This window comes from Phyllobates terribilis, unplaced genomic scaffold (assembly GCF_046119375.1).
Source record: "Phyllobates terribilis strain yellow unplaced genomic scaffold, ASM4611937v1 Scaffold_1295__1_contigs__length_333007, whole genome shotgun sequence".
NCBI lineage: Eukaryota > Metazoa > Chordata > Amphibia > Anura > Dendrobatidae > Phyllobates > Phyllobates terribilis.
In genome coordinates, this window is record NW_027364055.1 from 312,999 (window position 1) to 333,008 (window position 20,010).

The window sequence follows — 20,010 nt, forward strand, 5'->3', positions numbered from 1 at the left end:
CTCAGGTTTTTCCGTTTTTGCGCTTTTTCATTTTTTGCTCCCCTTCTTCCCAGAGCCATAACTTTTTTATTTTTCCGTCAATATGGCCATGTGAGGGCTTGTTTTATTGTGGGATGAGTTATTCTTTTGAACACCAACATTGATTTTACCATATTGTGCACTGGAAAATGGGAAAAATATCCAAGTGCAGTGAAATGTCAAAAAAAGTGCAATTCCACAAAAGGTTTTTTTTGACCATGTTCAGTAAATGCTAACACTGACCGGCCATTATGATTCTCCAGGTCATTACGAGTTCATAGTTACCAAACATGTGGAGCTTCTATTTTATTTAAGTGGTGAAATCAAAATTCAAAGCTTGTAAAAAAAAAAAAAAATTTTTCCGAGACCCGTAGCGTCTCCATTTTTCGTGATCTAGAGCCGGGTCAGGGGTTATTTTTTGCGCACTGAGCTGACATTTTTATTGATACCGTTTTGGTGTAGATATGATGTTATGATCGCCTGTTATTACATTTTAATGCAATGTTGCGGTGACCAAAACAACTTAATTCTGGAGTTTTGTTTTTTTTCTCGTTATACAGTTTACTGATGGAAGTCATTCTTTTTATATATTGATAGATCGGGCGATTCTAAATGCGGCGATACCAAACGTGTATTTTTGATTGTTTTATTTTGAATGGGGTAAAAGGGGGGTGATTTGAACTTTTAAATATTTTTTTTTCCTTTTTACATGCTTCAATAGTCTCCTTAGCAGACTAGAAGCTGTGATCTTCCGATCGCTTGTGTTACACAAATGGCCGCCTGAGGCAGCAGATGCGCAATTGAGACCTCAGTAGCCGAGATCTCAGGAGACATTTACTTGGTTTGGCTTTCTACTTCTTTATCTAACTGTATTGACCTCTATATCATCCATTCTGTATGGACTGCTCTGTACTCATATTGGACATTTATGCATTTAGTAGGGCTTAAGGGGATTATTGTGCTTGTTACCCATCAAATCTGTAGATGCGCTCACTAATTAGACTTTGTTTAAGGGAATTTTAAAGTATAATATTGATAACGGTCCTGCACAGTGACAAGATTATGTTACAGGATTCTGGACAAATGTACAATGCCAGTCATTCAAAGGTTAATTCTTTGGAACACTGAGAGAGACTTTCTAGCCAGTGAAGCACCAGTAATAAACACCTGTGGTAACTACGGCAACTGTGCTGATGTCATAAACACATACATCTATGATATAAAAGATGATTCCGGAACCACAGGTCATTCAGCCGTATGAAGCGCCGTACTTGATGTGTCTGGAGACCTGGAGCTTCATCACTCCACAACCTGTAAGGGAGGAAGGGGATACGGCCTAGCCAGCCAGATCAGCCATACCGCCTAGCCAGCCAGATCAGCCATACCGCCTAGCCAGCCAGATCAGCCATATCGCCTAGCCAGCCAGATCAAACTAACCCTAGCGATCAATGGGGTGACAGATGTTGCAGCCAGATCTCCCTCACGTCCGGTACTAGTTGCCTTCACCTTTATGTGTACGGCCTGGAGATGTCGCATTAGACTTCTCCATATGGTGCTCGCACAGGGCACCTACTTTGACCTTCTCCATTACTGTCTGTTTTCTGATGATGTAATGTGTAACTTGTGTGACTATGTGATGTCACTGCTATCATATCTATAGTGGATGTATATTATGTCTCACTGTAAATATGATACAATGTACAAATTCTAGCACAATTTGCTGTTACTTGTTGGCACTATCCTTCTAAGCCCGAGGGATGGGCAAGTCCTCCAGCCATGGTTCCCTAGAGGTTTCCTCCACAGGGGGTTTTCCTCTCCTGAGTGCTGACGGATGATTCCTCGTGAGTCGGAGGTTTGCCATTTTCAGTGTCTTTTTCATAGCAATTGGCTGATTCTAAATTTCAGACACTGAATGAAATAATATGATTTGTAATAAAATTTGGTCTATTTAACATTCACTAAAAGTGTTTTGTGCATTTCTTTCACAATCTTGGGTTGGTGGGATTTTCTTGGGAATCAGGATCCAGCATCTATGATCAAGCCATGAAGCCGGATATGGAGTCAGAGCATTGTTAACCCTGTGCTGGAAGACAGAATGGAGCAGAAATGACAAAGTGTTACTGCACAAGTAGCACAAGTTCACAATCTTCCTTGCATTCAGATAATGGAGGTGGCTGCTGCAGAAAAACATACCCACAGCATAATACTGCAACCACCATGTTTCACTGTGGGGATGGTGTTCTTGGGGTGATGAGCTGTTGGTTTGGTGCCAGACATAGCATTTACCTTGGTGGCCAAAAACTTCAATTTTGGTCTCATCTGACCACAGCACATTCCTCCATATATTTTGGGAGTCTCCCACATGTCTTTTGGCAAACTCAAATCGAGACTTACAATTTTTAAGTAAAAGCTTTTTTCTGCCCACTGAACGAGACAACTGTAGACTGGACAAGGGGATCAGAGGATGCCCGCAAGCTCGGACACTGAGTTTTCAGCTCCTGCAGTGTCAGTGTGTGCAGGGCTGAGGATTCAATATAGGCAGTGCTGTCAATCATCGTAAGGGGAGGGGCAGAGGATGGTAATTAAGCGTGGGGTGTAAATGCTGTTTTTGCATAAAAATATCTGTACCTAAAGTATATTTTTTTTATAGGGGCCAAGATTCCTATACAAATCCATAAATGATTTGAGTATTGGGGTGACAGACTCCCTTTAAGAAACTGAGACCACCCCATTAACTGGTTGTACAAAAAACATGAAAAGTGTGAATTAACCAGACAGATAAATTACAAAAAAGGAGATAAATACCAATGGAAATTCTCTTAAAATGTGATCAGTTTATTTTTATTAAGCATAAAACACGTTTTCCTGGAATATCCCTGTGTTTCCAAATAAATACCAGTAGCGCAGTGAAGGATGGACATGGTGGAACAGGTTTCTATTAAAGTGCTTGAGCATATATTATGGATGCACCAAAATTCTGTAGTATAATAAAGCCTGCATCTTGGAGGGTTTCGTCCATATCTGGAGTAATATTAATAAAAATGTGGAGTTGGTGCATCCCTAGTATACTGCTATATCACTAGTAACACAATGGGACACACACAAAGCACTGTGTGCTGCCACCTAGACAGGGTAGCTGCTCAGCAGTGAGGGGTGCGGATTCGGCACAGATTGTCTATGATGACAGATATGTTGAGCAGTCCTCCACATTTATCTGATAGAAACTAAAGGGCTCCACAGCAAACAATCTTAGCATATCTAGTTCTAGGGGATGCATGCAGCCGCTGACCACCAGGGAATGAAGAGGACCTCCAAAGTCAACAGTGCTGAGTTGCTGCAGAGTGCCCGCCGCTATATGTTGGCCAGATGCCCCCCACTCGGCCCAGTCCCACGCAGATTGTGTTCTCAGGTAGAGCTGTGGATCGCAACAGAAACATTTGTATCTCAATGATATCGCAATCCGGTCTTCTATTTAAAAACATTATAAGAAAACTCACAAGCAAAAATACTTATTTTATATATATATAAACCTTTAGGCACAATGGATATTGATGCAAATCAAGGAATTTATTCAGACAATAAATTGTTCATGAGACAGATGTATGACCAACACTTCGGCCTCAGCCTTTATCAAGGTTTATCTAAAACAATACAAAAAATGGGAAGAACTGTATAAAAAACGAAAATCCATCGTCTCATGATAAATCAAATTACAATCATATCTGAGAAAAAGAGCGGGGATAACAAATAAGCCGACACTCAGCACATGAAAATATCTCATATAAATGAATACAAAGCGGTGCTTCATTCCGGAGTTAACCAATAAAGAGGAAAACTAAAAAATATACACGATTTAGTTATGGATTGTAACACATATATGCTTCAAGTGTAAAACAGCCTCCTTCAAAAGAGTAAAAAGGGGGGGACATACTATGAGGTCAGACGTATCACAGGTATCAAAAGAGCCAAAGCGTAATGACACCATATACGCCCTACAGTATATGCCCCTCATCCTTCTATATGCCCCATCCTGGTATATGGAATATGGTCCCCATCCTGGGTAGGTGTAGATGCCCCTCCATCCATCCATCCATCCATCCAGGGTAGGTGTATATGCCCCTCCATCCATCCTGGGCAGGTGTATATGCCCCTCCATCCATCCATCCTGGGTAGGTGTATATCCCCTTCCATACATCCATCCTGGGTAGGTGTATATCCCCCTCCATCCATCCATCCAGGGTAGGTGTATATCCCCCTCCATCCATCCATCCTGGGTAGGTGTATATCCCCCTCCATCCATCCATCCTGGGTAGGTGTATATCCCCCTCCATCCATCCATCCTGGGTAGGTGTATATGCCCCTCCATCCATCCATCCTAGGTAGGTGTATATCCCCCTCCATCCATCCATCCTGGGTAGGTGTATATCCCCCTCCATCCATCCATCCTAGGTAGGTGTATATCCACCTCCATCCATCCATCCTAGGTAGGTGTATATCCCCCTCCATCCATCCATCCTAGGTAGGTGTATATGCCCCTCCATCCATCCATCCTGGGTAGGTGTATATGCCCCTTCATCCATCCATCCTGGGTAGGTGTAGATGCCCCTCCATCCATCCTAGGTAGTCTATTCTGGTAGGTGTATATGCCCCTCCATCCATCCTGGTTAGGTGAAAATGCCCCTCCATCCATCCACCCTGGTTAGGTATAGATGCCCCTCCATCCATCCACCCTGGGTAGGTGTAGATGCCCCTCCATCCATCCATCCTGGGTAGGTGTATATTCCCCTCCACCCATCCATCCTAGGTAGGTGTATATTCCCCTCCACCCATCCTAGGTAGGTGTATATTCCCCTCCATCCATCCATCCTGGGTAGGTGTATATGCCCCTCCATCCATCCATCCTGGGTAGGTGTATATGCTTCTCCATCCATCCATCCTGGGTAGGTGTATATGCCCCTTCATCCATCCATTCTGGGTAGGCGTAGATGCCCCTCCATCCATCCTGGGTAGTCTATTCTGGTAGGTGTATATGCCCCTCCATCCATCCTGGTTAGGTATAGATGCCCCTCCATCCATCCACCCTCGGTAGGTGTAGATGCCCCTCCATCCATCCATCCTGGGTAGGTGTATATTCCCCTCCATCCATCCATCCTGGGTAGGTGTATATTCCCCTCCATCCATCCATCCTGGGTAGGTGTATATTCCCCTCCAACCATCCTGGGTAGGTGTATATGCCCCTCCATCCATCCATCCTGGGTAGGTGTATATGCCCCTCCATCCATCCATCCTGGGTAGGTGTATATGCTTCCCCATCCATCCATCCTGGGTAGGTGTAGATGCTTCTCCATCCATCCATCCTGGGTAGGTGTAGATGCCCCTCCATCCATAACTCCATCCTGGGTAGGTGTATCGGCCCCTCCATCTATCCTGGGTAGGTGTATATGCCCCTCCATCCATCCTGGGTAGGTGTATATGTCCCTCCATCCATCCTGGGTAGGTGTATATGCCCCTCCATCCATCCTGGGTAGGTGTATATGCCCCTCCATCCATCCTGGATAAGTATATATGCTCCATCATCTATCCATCCTGGTTAGGTGTAGATGCCCCTTTATCAATCCATCCATCCTGGGTAGGAGTATATGCCCCTCCATCCATCCTTGGTAGGAGAATATGCCCCTCCATCCATCCTAGGTAGGAGAATATGCCCCTCCATCCATCCATCCTGGGTAGGTGTATGTGCCCCTCCATCTATCCATCCTGGGTAGGTGTATATGCCCCTCCATCCATCGATCCTGGGTAGGTGTATATGCCCCTCCATCCATCCATCCTGGGTAGGTGTATATCCCCCTCCATCCATCCATCCTAGGTAGGTGTATATCCCCCTCCATCCATCCATCCTAGGTAGGTGTATATCCCCCTCCATCCATCCATCCTAGGTAGGTGTATATGCCCCTCCATCCATCCATCCTGGGTAGGTGTATATGCCCTTTCATCCATCCATCCTGGGTAGGTGTAGATGCCCCTCCATCCATCCATCCATCCTAGGTAGTCTATTCTGGTAGGTGTATATGCCCCTCCATCCATCCTGGTTAGGTGAAAATGCCCCTCCATCCATCCACCCTGGTTAGGTATAGATGCCCCTCCATCCATCCACCCTGGGTAGGTGTAGATGCCCCTCCATCCATCCATCCTGGGTAGGTGTATATTCCCCTCCACCCATCCATCCTAGGTAGGTGTATATTCCCCTCCACCCATCCTAGGTAGGTGTATATTCCCCTCCATCCATCCATCCTGGGTAGGTGTATATGCCCCTCCATCCATCCATCCTGGGTAGTTGTATATGCTTCTCCATCCATCCATCCTGGGTAGGTGTATATGCCCCTTCATCCATCCATTCTGGGTAGGCGTAGATGCCCCTCCATCCATCCTGGGTAGTCTATTCTGGTAGGTGTATATGCCCCTCCATCCATCCTGGTTAGGTATAGATGCCCCTCCATCCATCCACCCTCGGTAGGTGTAGATGCCCCTCCATCCATCCATCCAGGGTAGGTGTATATTCCCCTCCATCCATCCATCCTGGGTAGGTGTATATTCCCCTCCATCCATCCATCCTGGGTAGGTGTATATTCCCCTCCAACCATCCTGGGTAGGTGTATATGCCCCTCCATCCATCCATCCTGGGTAGGTGTATATGCCCCTCCATCCATCCATCCTGGGTAGGTGTATATGCTTCCCCATCCATCCATCCTGGGTAGGTGTAGATGATTCTCCATCCATCCATCCTGGGTAGGTGTACATGCCCCTCCATCCATAACTCCATCCTGGGTAGGTGTATCGGCCCCTCCATCTATCCTGGGTAGGTGTATATGCCCCTCCATCCATCCTGGGTAGGTGTATATGTCCCTCCATCCATCCTGGGTAGGTGTATATGCCCCTCCATCCATCCTGGATAAGTATATATGCTCCATCATCTATCCATCCTGGTTAGGTGTAGATGCCCCTTTATCAATCCATCCATCCTGGGTAGGAGTATATGCCCCTCCATCCATCCTTGGTAGGAGAATATGCCCCTCCATCCATCCTAGGTAGGAGAATATGCCCCTCCATCCATCCATCCTGGGTAGGTGTATGTGCCCCTCCATCTATCCATCCTGGGTAGGTGTATATGCTCCTCCATCCATCGATCCTGGGTAGGTGTATGTGCCCCTCCATCCATCCATCCTGGGAAGGTGTGTATGCCCCTCCATCCATCCATCCATCCTGAGTAAGTGTATATGCCCCTCCATCCATCCATCGTGGGTAGGTGTATATGCCCCTCCATCCATCCATCCTGGGTAGGTGTATATGCCCCTCCATCCATCCATCCTGGGTAGGTGTATATGCCCCTCCATCCATCCATCCTGGTTAGGTGTATATGCCCCTCCATCCATCCATCCTGGGTAGGTGTATATGCCCCTCCATCCATCCATCCTGGGTAGGTGTATATGCCCCTCCATCCATCCATCCTGGGTAGGTGTATATGCCCCTCCATCCATCCATCCTGGGAAGGTGTATATGCCCCTCCATTCATCCAGCCTGGGAAGGTGTATATGCCCCTCCATCCATCCATCCTGGGTAGGTGTATATGCCCCTCCATCCATCCATCCTGGGTAGGTGTATATGCCCCTCCATCCATCCATCCTTGGTAGGTGTATATGCCCCTCCATCCATCCATCCTGGGAAGGTGTATATGCCCCTCCATTCATCCAGCCTGGGAAGGTGTATATGCCCCTTCATCCATCCTGGGTAGGTGTATATGCCCCCTCCCTCTATTCTGGTGAGTATATGCCACCTCTCCATCCTGGTGGGTATATGCCACCTCTCCATCCTGGTGGGTATATGCCACCTCTCCATCCTGGTGGGTATATGCCCCCCCTCCATCCATCCTGGTGGGTATATGCCCCCCCTCCATCCATCCTGGTGGGTATATGCCCCCTCCATCCATCCTGGTGGGTATATGCCCCCGTCCATCCATCCTGGTGGGTATATGCCCCCCTCCATCCTTGTCGGTATATGCCCCACCTTCATCCTTGTCGGTATACACCCCCCCTCCATCCTTGTGGGTGTATGCCCCCCCTCCATCCATCCTGGTGGATATATGCCCCCTTCATCCATCCTGGTCGGTAAATGCCCCCCTTCATTGGTGGGTATATGCACACTCCCTACATCCTGGTGGGTATATGCCTCTTCCATCCATCCTGGTGGGTATATGCCTCCCCCTCCACCCTGGTGGGTATATGCCTCCAACTCCACCCTTGTGTGTATATGCCCCCATATATTCACTGCAAAGGAAAAAAAAACGAAAAACAATAAACGCTTCTACTCACCTTCCACGTTCCCACGCAGCGCTGTGTCTGTGTTGCCTGAGGATGTCGGCAGTGATAACAGCAGAGAAGCTGAGATCACCGCACGGCGCCGCCGCAGATACTCACTCGGGGCCCCCACTCCCAGGCATTTCCTCCCCGGCAGCTCCTGTCATGGCACGCTCTGACTGAGCAGTGTGTGCGACGACAGGGGGAATGTACAGCTTACACTGCAGGCTCCACAAAGATGGCTGCAATCTCCTCCCACGGCTGCGACCTGAACAGCCAAGGGGGAGTGCCCAGGTCACTGCTAGAGGCAGGAGGAGCGGCCTCTAATGTTAGAGATAGGGTCGGTGACAGACTACTGTCTCTTATGGCCAGGGCTGCCGTAAATGAGGTGTGTAAGAGCGCTTCTTACACCCCCCCCAAATAAAAATGGCTGCCCCTAGTGGCCAATGTAAAAATAAATAAATAAAAAACTAATAAAGTGGTACATTTAATTTTGTATTAAAAATAATTGATTACATAATTATTAATACAAAACATAAAATGGTGGCCCCTTCCCTGTAAGAATAGCACATGGCTCTTTTCACGTCTGGTTATTTCTGTAACAGGTAGAATATGCTCCGTTATAGACCGGGGACAGGTTTACTGCTCTATTTTTTGTGGACGATTGATCTGTAAATCAGAACTGAGACCGGTCCGATTTCCATCCGATTTGTAGATAAAGATCATCTATTGAAGTCAATGAGTCTGTCAGAAAAATGGCCAGAACCAACCATGTTGCCTGTACTGCTTGTTTTCCAGTGTCTATAGGCCGGGCAAGCGAGGCTAGGAAACCTTTAGCTTTTTACTTTACATATAAAAAAATATGCCCCACTGAGGAGAGAAACTGCCACACTGACCAAAATCAGATGAAAATGAGAAAAAAAACACTGATTAAAACCTGACATGTGAACGGGGCCTTAGGCCTTAATCAGATGTCAGTGACTTATCGTATATGCAAAAAATGTCTGAAAGTGGTCAGTTTTTATCTTCAGCGTTTCATCAGCTTTTCTTGTATGCAAAATAAATCCATAAATTGAGAAGCTTCTCCTCTGGTGACAGTGTTATCACAGACAGCACATGGATGGCAATGCCAGCTGTCAGCGATGTCATGGACCCATAGATCTGACTGGAGAATTTTCATCAACCACTAGGATAAAAAACGGACACTACGCGGTTTTCAAAAAAAAAATGACATGTGGACGACTCCACAGATTATATTGTGTATGTGATCTATCCGTAACAAATATGGAGAGGACACAAACATGAAAAACAGACGTCTGAATGACGCCAAAGATATATGTTTCCACACTGATAAGGGAGCGAGAAATATCTATTTCAGATTTGCCAATGAGTCCATGGCAGAAAATTCCAGTTAACCCCTTTATCACCTCAGGTTTTTCCGTTTTCATTTTTTGCTCCCTTCTTCCCAGAGCCATAACTTTTTTAGTTTTCCGTCAATATGGCCATGTGAGGGCTTGTTTTATTGTGGGATGAGTTATTCTTTTGAACACCACCATTGATTTTACCATATTGTGTACTGGAAAATGGGAAAAATATCCAAGTGCAGTGAAATGGCAAAAAAAGTGCAATTCCACAAAAGGTTTTTTTTTACCATGTTCAGTAAATGCTAACACTGACCGGCCATTATGATTCTCCAGGTCATTACGAGTTCGTAGTTACCAAACATGTGGAGCTTCTATTTTATTTAAGTGGTGAAATCAAAATTCAAAGCTTGTAAAAAAAAATAATCATTTTTCCGAGACCCGTAGCGTCTCCATTTTTGGTGATCTAGAGCCGGGTCAGGGGTTATTTTTTGCGCACTGAGCTGACATTTTTATTGATACCGTTTTGGTGTAGATATGATGTTATGATCGCCTGTTATTACATTTTAATGCAATGTTGCAGCGACCAAAACAACTTAATTCTGGAGTTTTGTTTTTTTTCTCGTTATACGGTTTACTGATGGAAGTCATTCTTTTTATATATTGATAGATCGGGCGATTCTAAATGCGGCGATACCAAACGTGTGTTTTTGATTGTTTTATTTTGAATGGGGTAAAAGGGGGGTGATTTGAACTTTTAAATATTTTTTTTTTACTTTTTACATGCTTCAATAGTCTCCTTAGCAGACTAGAAGCTGTGATCTTCCGATCGCTTGTGTTACACAAATGGCCGCCTGAGGCAGCAGATGCGCAATTGAGACCTCAGTAGCCGAGATCTCAGGAGACATTTACTTGGTTTGGCTTTCTACTTCTTTATCTAACTGTATTGCCCTCTGTATCATCCATTCTGTATGGACTGCTCTGTACTCATATTGGACATTTATGCATTTAGTAGGGCTTAAGGGGATTATTGTGCTTGTTATCCATCAAATCTGTAGATGCGCTCACTAATTAGACTTTGTTTAAGGGAATTTTAAAGTATAATATTGATAACGGTCCTGCATAGTGACAAGATTATGTTACAGGATTCTGGACAAATGTACAGTGCCAGTCATTCAAGGGTTAATTCTTTGGAACACTGAGAGAGACTTTCTAGCCAGTGAAGCACCAGTAATAAACACCTGTGGTAACTACGGCAACTGTGCTGATGTCATAAACACATACATCTATGATATAGAAGATGATTCCGGAAGCACAGGTCATTCAGCCGTATGAAGCGCCGTACTTGATGTGTCTGGAGACCTGGAGCTTCATCACTCCACAACCTGTAAGGGAGGAAGGGGATACCGCCTAGCCAGCCAGATGAGCCATACCGCCTAGCCAGCCAGATCAGCCATACCGCCTAGCCAGCCAGATCAGCCATACCGCCTAGCCAGCCAGATCAGCCATACCGCCTAGCCAGCCAGATCAAACTAACCCTAGCGATCAATGGGGTGACAGATGTTGCAGCCAGATCTCCCTCACGTCCGGTACTAGTTGCCTTCACCTTTATGTGTACGGCCTGGAGATGTCGCATTAGACTTCTCCATATGGTGCTCGCACAGGGCACCTACTTTGACCTTCTCCATTACTGTCTGTTTTCTGATGATGTAATGTGTAACTTGTCTTACTATGTGATGTCACTGCTATCATATCTATAGTGGATGTATATTATGTCTCACTGTAAATATGATACAATGTACAAATTCTAGTACAATTTTCTGTTACTTGTTGGCACTATCCTTCTAAGCCCGAGGGATGGGCAAGTCCTCCAGCCATGGTTCCCTAGAGGTTTCCTCCACAGGGGGTTTTCCTCTCCTGAGTGCTGACGGATGATTCTTCGTGAGTCGGAGGTTTGCCATTTTCAGTGTCTTTTTCATAGCAATTGGCTGATTCTAAATTTCAGACACTGAATGAAATAATATGATTTGTAATAAAATTTGGTCTATTTAACATTCACTAAAAGTGTTTTGTGCATTTCTTTCACAATCTTGGGTTGGTGGGATTTTCTTGGGAATCAGGATCCAGCATCTATGATCAAGCCATGAAGCCGGATATGGAGTCAGAGCATTGTTAACCCTGTGCTTGAAGACAGAATGGAGCAGAAATGACAAAGTGTTACTGCACAAGTAGCACAAGTTCACAATCTTCCTTGCATTCAGATAATGGAGGTGGCTGCTGCAGAAAAACATACCCACAGCATGATACTGCAACCACCATGTTTCACTGTGGGGATGGTGTTCTTGGGGTGATGAGCTGTTGGTTTGGTGCCAGACATAGCATTTACCTTGGTGGCCAAAAACTTCAATTTTGGTCTCATCTGACCACAGCACATTCCTCCATATATTTTGGGAGTCTCCCACATGTCTTTTGGCAAACTCATATCGAGACTTACAATTTTTAAGTAAAAGCTTTTTTCTGCCCACTGAACGAGACAACTGTAGACTGGACAAGGGGATCAGAGGATGCCCGCAAGCTCGGACACTGAGTTTTCAGCTCCTGCAGTGTCAGTGTGTGCAGGGCTGAGGATTCAATATAGGCAGTGCTGTCAATCATCGTAAGGGGAGGGGCAGAGGATGGTAATTAAGCATGGGGTGTAAATGCTGTTTTTGCATAAAAATATCTGTACCTAAAGTATATTTTTTTTATAGGGGCCAAGATTCCTATACAAATCCATAAATGATTTGAGTATTGGGGGTGACAGACTCCCTTTAAGAAACTAAGACCACCCCATTAACTGGTTGTACAAAAAAACATGAAAAGTGTGAATTAACCAGACAGATAAATTACAAAAAAGGAGATAAATACCAATGGAAATTCTCTGAAAATGTGATCAGTTTATTTTTATTAAGCATAAAACACGTTTTCCTGGAATATCCCTGTGTTTCCAAATAAATACCAGTAACGCAGTGAAGGATGGACATGGTGGAACAGGTTTCTATTAAAGTGCTTGAGCGTATATTATGGATGCACCAAAATTCTGTAGTATAATAAAGCCTGCATCTTGGAGGGTTTCGTCCATATCTGGAGTAATATTAATAAAAATGTGGAGTTGGTGCATCTCTAGTATACTGCTATATCAGTAGTAACACAATGGGACACACACAAAGCACTGTGTGCTGCCACCTAGACAGGGTGCGGATTCGGCACAGATTGTCTATGATGACAGATATGTTGAGCTGTCCTCCACATTTATCTGATCGAAACTAGAGGGCTCCACAGCAAACAGTCTTCGCATATCCAGTTCTAGGGGATGCATGCAGCCGCTGACCACCAGGGAATGAAGAGGACCTCCAAAGTCAACAGTGCTGAGTTGCTGCAGAGTGCCCGCCGCTATATGTTGGCCAGATGCCCCCCACTCGGCCCAGTCCCACGCAGATGGTGTTCTCAGGTAGAGCTGAGGATCGCAACAGAAACATTTGTATCTCAATGATATCGCAATACGGTCTTCTATTTAAAAACATTATAAGAAAACTCACATGGAAAAATACTTATTTTATATATATATAAACCTTTAGGCACAATGGATATTGATGCAAATCAAGGTATTTATTCAGACAATAAATTGTTCACGAGACAGATGTATGACCAACACTTCAGCCTCAGCCTTTATCAAGGTTTATCTAAAACAATACAAAAATGGGAAGAACTGTATAAAAAACGAAAATCCATTGTCTCATGATAAATCAAATTACAATCATATCTGAGAAAAAGAGGGGGGATAACAAATAAGCCGACACTCAGCACATGAAAATATCTCATATAAATGAATACAAAGCGGTGCTTCATTCCGGAGTTAACCAATAAAGAGGAAAACTAAAAAATATACACGATTTAGTTACGGATTGTAACACATATATGCTTCAAGTGTAAAACAACCTCCTTCAAAAGAGTAAAAAGGGGGGGACATACTATGAGGTCAGACGTATCACAGGTATCAAAAGAGCCAAAGCGTAATGACACCATATACGCCCTACAGTATATGCCCCTCATCCTTCTATATGCCCCATCCTGGTATATGGAATATGGTCCCCATCCTGGGTAGGTGTAGATGCCCCTCCATCCATCCATCCAGGGTAGGTGTATATGCCCCTCCATCCATCCTGGGCAGGTGTATATGCCCCTCCATCCATCCATCCTGGGTAGGTGTATATCCCCTTCCATACATCCATCCTGGGTAGGTGTATATCCCCCTCCATCCATCCATCCAGGGTAGGTGTATATCCCCCTCCATCCATCCATCCTGGGTAGGTGTATATCCCCCTCCATCCATCCATCCTGGGTAGGTGTATATGCCCCTCCATCCATCCATCCTGGATAGGTGTATATCCCCCCTCCATCCATCCATCCTGGGTAGGTGTATATCCCCCTCCATCCATCCATCCTAGGTAGGTGTATATCCCCCTCCATCCATCCATCCTAGGTAGGTGTATATCCCCCTCCATCCATCCATCCTAGGTAGGTGTATATGCCCCTCCATCCATCCATCCTGGGTAGGTGTATATGCCCCTTCATCCATCCATCCTGGGTAGGTGTAGATGCCCCTCCATCCATCCTAGGTAGGTGTAGATGCCCCTCCATGCATCCTAGGTAGTCTATTCTGGTAGGTGTATATGCCCCTCCATCCATCCTGGTTAGGTGAAAATGCCCCTCCATCCATCCACCCTGGTTAGGTATAGATGCCCCTCCATCCATCCACCCTGGGTAGGTGTAGATGCCCCTCCATCCATCCATCCTGGGTAGGTGTATATTCCCCTCCACCCATCCATCCTAGGTAGGTGTATATTCCCCTCCACCCATCCTAGGTAGGTGTATATTCCCCTCCATCCATCCATCCTGGGTAGGTGTATATGCCCCTCCATCCATCCATCCTGGGTAGGTGTATATGCTTCTCCATCCATCCATCCTGGGTAGGTGTATATGCCCCTTCATCCATCCATTCTGGGTAGGCATAGATGCCCCTCCATCCATCCTGGGTAGTCTATTCTGGTAGGTGTAGATGCCCCTCCATCCATCCATCCTGGGTAGGTGTATATTCCCCTCCATCCATCCATCCTGGGTAGGTGTATATTCCCCTCCATCCAGGGTAGGTGTATATTCCCCTCCAACCATCCTGGGTAGGTGTATATTCCCCTCCAACCATCCTGGGTAGGTGTATATTCCCCTCCAACCATCCTGGGTAGGTGTATATGCCCCTCCATCCATCCATCCTGGGTAGGTGTATATGCCCCTCCATCCATCCATCCTGGGTAGGTGTATATGCTTCCCCATCCATCCATCCTGGGTAGGTGTAGATGCTTCTCCATCCATCCATCCTGGGTAGGTGTAGATGCCCCTCCATCCATAAATCCATCCTGGGTAGGTGTATCGGCCCCTCCATCCATCCTGGGTAGGTGTATATGCCCCTCCATCCATCCTGGGTAGTTGTATATGCCCCTCCATCCATCCTGGGTAGGTGTATATGCCCCTCCATCCATCCTGGGTAGGTGTATATGCCCCTCCATCCATCCTGGATAAGTATATATGCTCCATCCTCTATCCATCCTGGTTAGGTGTAGATGCCCCTTTATCAATCCATCCATCCTGGGTAGGAGTATATGCCCCTCCATTCATCCTTGGTAGGAGAATATGCCCCTCCATCCATCCTAGGTAGGAGAATATGCCCCTCCATCCATCCATCCTGGGTAGGTGTATGTGCCCCTCCATCTATCCATCCTGGGTAGGTGTATATGCCCCTCCATCCATCCATCCATCCTGGGTAGGTGTATATGCCCCTCCATCCATCCATCCTGGGTAGGTGTATGTGCCCCTCCATCCATCTGACGCGCCCCTGGGCCTGTGTCGCGCAGCGTTGCACACGCGGGAGGTTACCCGGAGCCGGATCTGTTGAGGGTTGTAGTCTCGTGGCGGTGATCCGGTCCGTGCCCAGGGAGTCAGACTAACTGGCGCTGTATCAGCGGTAGATGTTGAACGACTACGCCACCCGTTGAGTACAGCTAAGGAGCTGCTGCTGCAGGGCAGACCGCTGAGGCCGGTGGTAGGATTGTGCAGCGTGATAGTATAACCCCCAACGGGAGGGATATGGCCTCAGGGCAGCCGACGTGGATGATGGGGGTAGCAGGAACCACTCGGAGACGGTACGGTGTAGTTCAGGGTCTTTACTGGTGACAAAGATAGACCCTCCCGGAGTACTGGCTAGCGATTGGGGCCTGGTCAGTCCTTGAGCAGATGGGATCTCCCCTGGCCAGGCGGAGTTGTAGGCCTCCCAAACTAACGATACTCTTCTGGCTACCTTGCTAGAGGCGGGTATAAGTAGCCCACGTCCCTGAGTGTACCGTGTGGTGCTCACCCGTATGGCCGGTGACTCGGGGCCTTCTAGTAGCTTTCGCTCCACGACGGCGGTGCTGGTCCCACGCGTGTGACCGTGCCTTCGGGTTTCTGGGCCAGAGGACCTGCAATCCCCTGCCGGTCGGTTTCTGCTGCTGGATAGGAGTTAGTCCCCACAGCCTCGGACTCCGGGTCCGGTGATAACTTCTCAGTCAGGGCGAGCTCTGCAGCTGCCAGCCCCTGACTCCTTGTAGCACTGCTCCCACAGAGCTCCTGTTGTTTCTTCCTATGCTGCTTCTCTTCTCTACTTCTTCTCTACTCACTAACCCTGCCTCAGCCCTAGGTTTATATAGGGGAAGTTCTTCCCCTCCCAGGACTGGGCAGGAGGTGTGGTATGCATAGGATCCCTGACCAAGAGACCTCCCACCTGCTCTCAGACATAACATTGCTGTTACTGTGGAAACCAGACCCCTGGGGTGCCACATATATGCCCCTCCATCCATCCATCCTGGTTAGGTGTATATGCCCCTCCATCCATCCATCCTGGGTAGGTGTATATGCCCCTCCATCCATCCATCCTGGGTAGGTGTATATGCCCCTCCATCCATCCATCCTGGGTAGGTGTATATGCCCCTCCATCCATCCATCCTGGGTAGGTGTATATGCCCCTCCATCCATCCATCCTGGGAAGGTGTATATGCCCCTCCATTCATCCAGCCTGGGAAGGTGTATATGCCCCTCCATTCATCCAGCCTGGGAAGGTGTATATGCCCCTTCATCCATCCTGGGTAGGTGTATATGCCCCCTCCCTCTATTCTGGTGAGTATATGCCACCTCTCCATCCTGGTGGGTATATGCCACCTCTCCATCCTGGTGGGTATATGCCACCTCTCCATCCTGGTGGGTATATGCCACCTCTCCATCCTGGTGGGTATATGCCCCCCCTCCATCCATCCTGGTGGGTATATGCCCACCCTCCATCCATCCTGGTGGGTATATGCCCCCTCCATCCATCCTGGTGGGTATATGCCCCCGTCCATCCATCCTGGTGGGTATATGCCCCCCTCCATCCTTGTCGGTATATGCCCCACCTTCATCCTTGTGGGTATACACCCCCCCTCCATCCTTGTGGGTGTATGCCCCCCCTCCATCCATCCTGGTGGATATATGCCCCCTTCATCCATCCTGGTGGGTAAATGCCCCCCTTCATTGGTGGGTATATGCACACTCCCTACATCCTGGTGGGTATATGCCTCTTCCATCCATCCTGGTGGGTATATGCCTCCCCCTCCACCCTGGTGGGTATATGCCTCCAACTCCACCCTTGTGTGTATATGCCCCCATATATTCACTGCAAAGGAAAAAAAAACAAAAAACAATAAACGCTTCTACTCACCTTCCACGTTCCCACGCAGCGCTGTGTCTGTGTTGCCTGAGGATGTCGGCAGTGATAACAGCAGAGAAGCTGAGATCACCGCACGGTGCCGCCGCAGATACTCCTTCGGGACGTCCACTCCCAGGAATTTCCTCCCTGGCAGCTCCTGTCATGGCAGGCTCTGACTGAGCAGTGCGTGCGACGACAGGGGGAATGTACAGCTTACACTGCAGGCTCCACAAAGATGGCTGCAATCTCCTCCCACGGCTGCGACCTGAACAGCCAAGGGGGCGTGCCCAGGTCACAGCTAGAGGCAGGAGGAGCGGCCTCTAATGTTAGAGATAGGGTCGGTGACAGACTACTGTCTCTTATGGCCAGGGCTGCCGTAAATGAGGTGTGTAAGAGCGCTTCTTACACACCCCCCAAATAAAAATGGCAGCCCCCAGTGGCCAATGTCAACATAAATAAATAAAAAACTAATAAAGTGGAACATTTAATTTTGTATTAAAAATAATTGATTACATAATTATTAATACAAAACATAAAATGGTGGCCCCTTCCCTGTAAGAATAGCACATGGCTCTTTTCACGTCTGGTTATTTCTCTAACAGGTAGAATATGCTCCGTTATAGACCGGGGACAGGTTTACAGCTCTATTTTTTGTGGACGATTGATCTGTAAATCAGAACGGAGACCGGTCCGATTTCCATCCGATTTGTAGATAAAGATCATCTATTGAAGTCAATGAGTCTGTCAGAAAAATGGCCAGAACCAACCATGTTGCCTGTACTGCTTGTTCTCCAGGGTCTATAGGCCGGGCAAGCGAGGCTAGGAAACCTTTAGCTTTTTACTTTACATATAAAAAAATATGCCCCACTGAGGAGAAAAACTGACACACTGACCAAAATCAGATGAAAATGAGAAAAAAACACTGATTAAAACCTGACATGTGAACGGGGCCTTAGGCCTTAATCAGATGTCAGCAGGGTTGGACTGGGGTGTCTGGGGCCCACAGGGGACATTGACTCTAGGGGCCACCTACAGCAATATGCAGCTCTCTTTTCTCTGCTCTCCCTGTTATAGTGGAGCAGTGACTGGCGGCTCCTCACATCTACTGTGCACAGACTAGAACAGGGACGGACAATTTCTGGAGTTTGCATGAAAGAGCTTCTTTGGTTAAAACAAGTGATCACAGATTCATGGGCTGCACAGGATAGGTGATCACTTATTGATTGGAAGAATGGGGAAGTTTTATCCCTGACAGGACACTTATCCCCATTTTAAAATGCAGCGACAGGTGGGACGTCTGACCACAGCCTCATTCGTTCTCTTGGGGGCTTCCAAAAAAGAGCAGCGCTCGCAGCCTCTGAGGGAATGAATGGATCAGTGGTCGAGTCGCACATGAGCTCCAGTCTAATGGGGAGAAAAGCTCCACATTCTGCCGATCGGTGCAGGTCCCAGTAGTCAGACCCCCGCCAACCAATAAGTTATCACTGATCCTGTGGAGAGGTGATTACTTGTTTTCCCCGGAGAACCCCTGTAAGTGCATCTCTGACGCTCTGCTCCAAGTATTTCATCTCTAAGGCCACAGCCACACTATCAGTATTCAGTCAGGATTATTCTCAGGAGTGGGAGCCAAAACCAGGTGAGGAACAATCAGAGAAAAGGTAGAATAGAAACAAGTCACCAATTCTGGATTTATCACCCACTCCTGCTTTTGCCTCTCACTACTGAGAAAAAATACTGACCAAATACTGATAGTGAAGCCGTGGCCTCATGGAAAAAAATCTTTTCCTAGTTAATCTCAGCGAGAACAATTGACCGCCATACACAACATAATCCATTATAACAACACCAATAATACCACATACAAAAGGGACAAATATCACCACACCATGACCAGACCACATATTACCACCACATAGTGACCAAATAATACAATACTGATCAGGAATAAAAACCACAATACTAACAACACTGTCACTATACATGAGCTCTGTATATAGTGTCAGTGTACAGGTAATACAGTGATCACCAGTGACATTATACACAGGAGCTCTGTATATAGTGTCAGTGTACAGGTAATACAGTGATCACCGGTGACATTATACACAGGAGCTCTGTATATAGTGTACAGGTAATACAGTTATCACGAGTGACATTATACACAGGAGCTCTGTATATAGTGTACAGGTAATACAGTTATCACGAGTGACATTATACACAGGAGCTCTGTATATAGGTAATACACTGGTCAGCAGTGACATACACAGGAGCTCTGTATATACTATATAATGTAAGTGTACAGTAATACACTGACTCACCAGTGATGTCTCTAGGTGAAGTTCTTCATCTTCGCTTTTCTTCATCTGGCACAGTCCGCCATCACTTCTTCCAGCCAGGAATCATCTCTGCAGAAAATAACACACAGTTATCAATAACTGATCTCTTTTAGAGCACATTCCCACTTTTCCCCAGG

The 20,010-nt window shown here is 46.7% G+C and overlaps 1 long non-coding RNA gene across 1 annotated transcript in view; it reads right to left on the reverse strand.

The window, feature by feature from the left end:
* Positions 1–19,944, reverse strand: part of LOC141244072 (uncharacterized) — a 321,876-nt gene extending 301,932 nt beyond the window's left edge. Inside the window, exon 1 of the long non-coding RNA XR_012308060.1 lies at positions 19,856–19,944. This is a non-coding gene — a long non-coding RNA (uncharacterized lncRNA). The remainder of the gene's footprint in view (positions 1–19,855) is intronic.
* Positions 19,945–20,010: the final 66 nt, after the last annotated feature.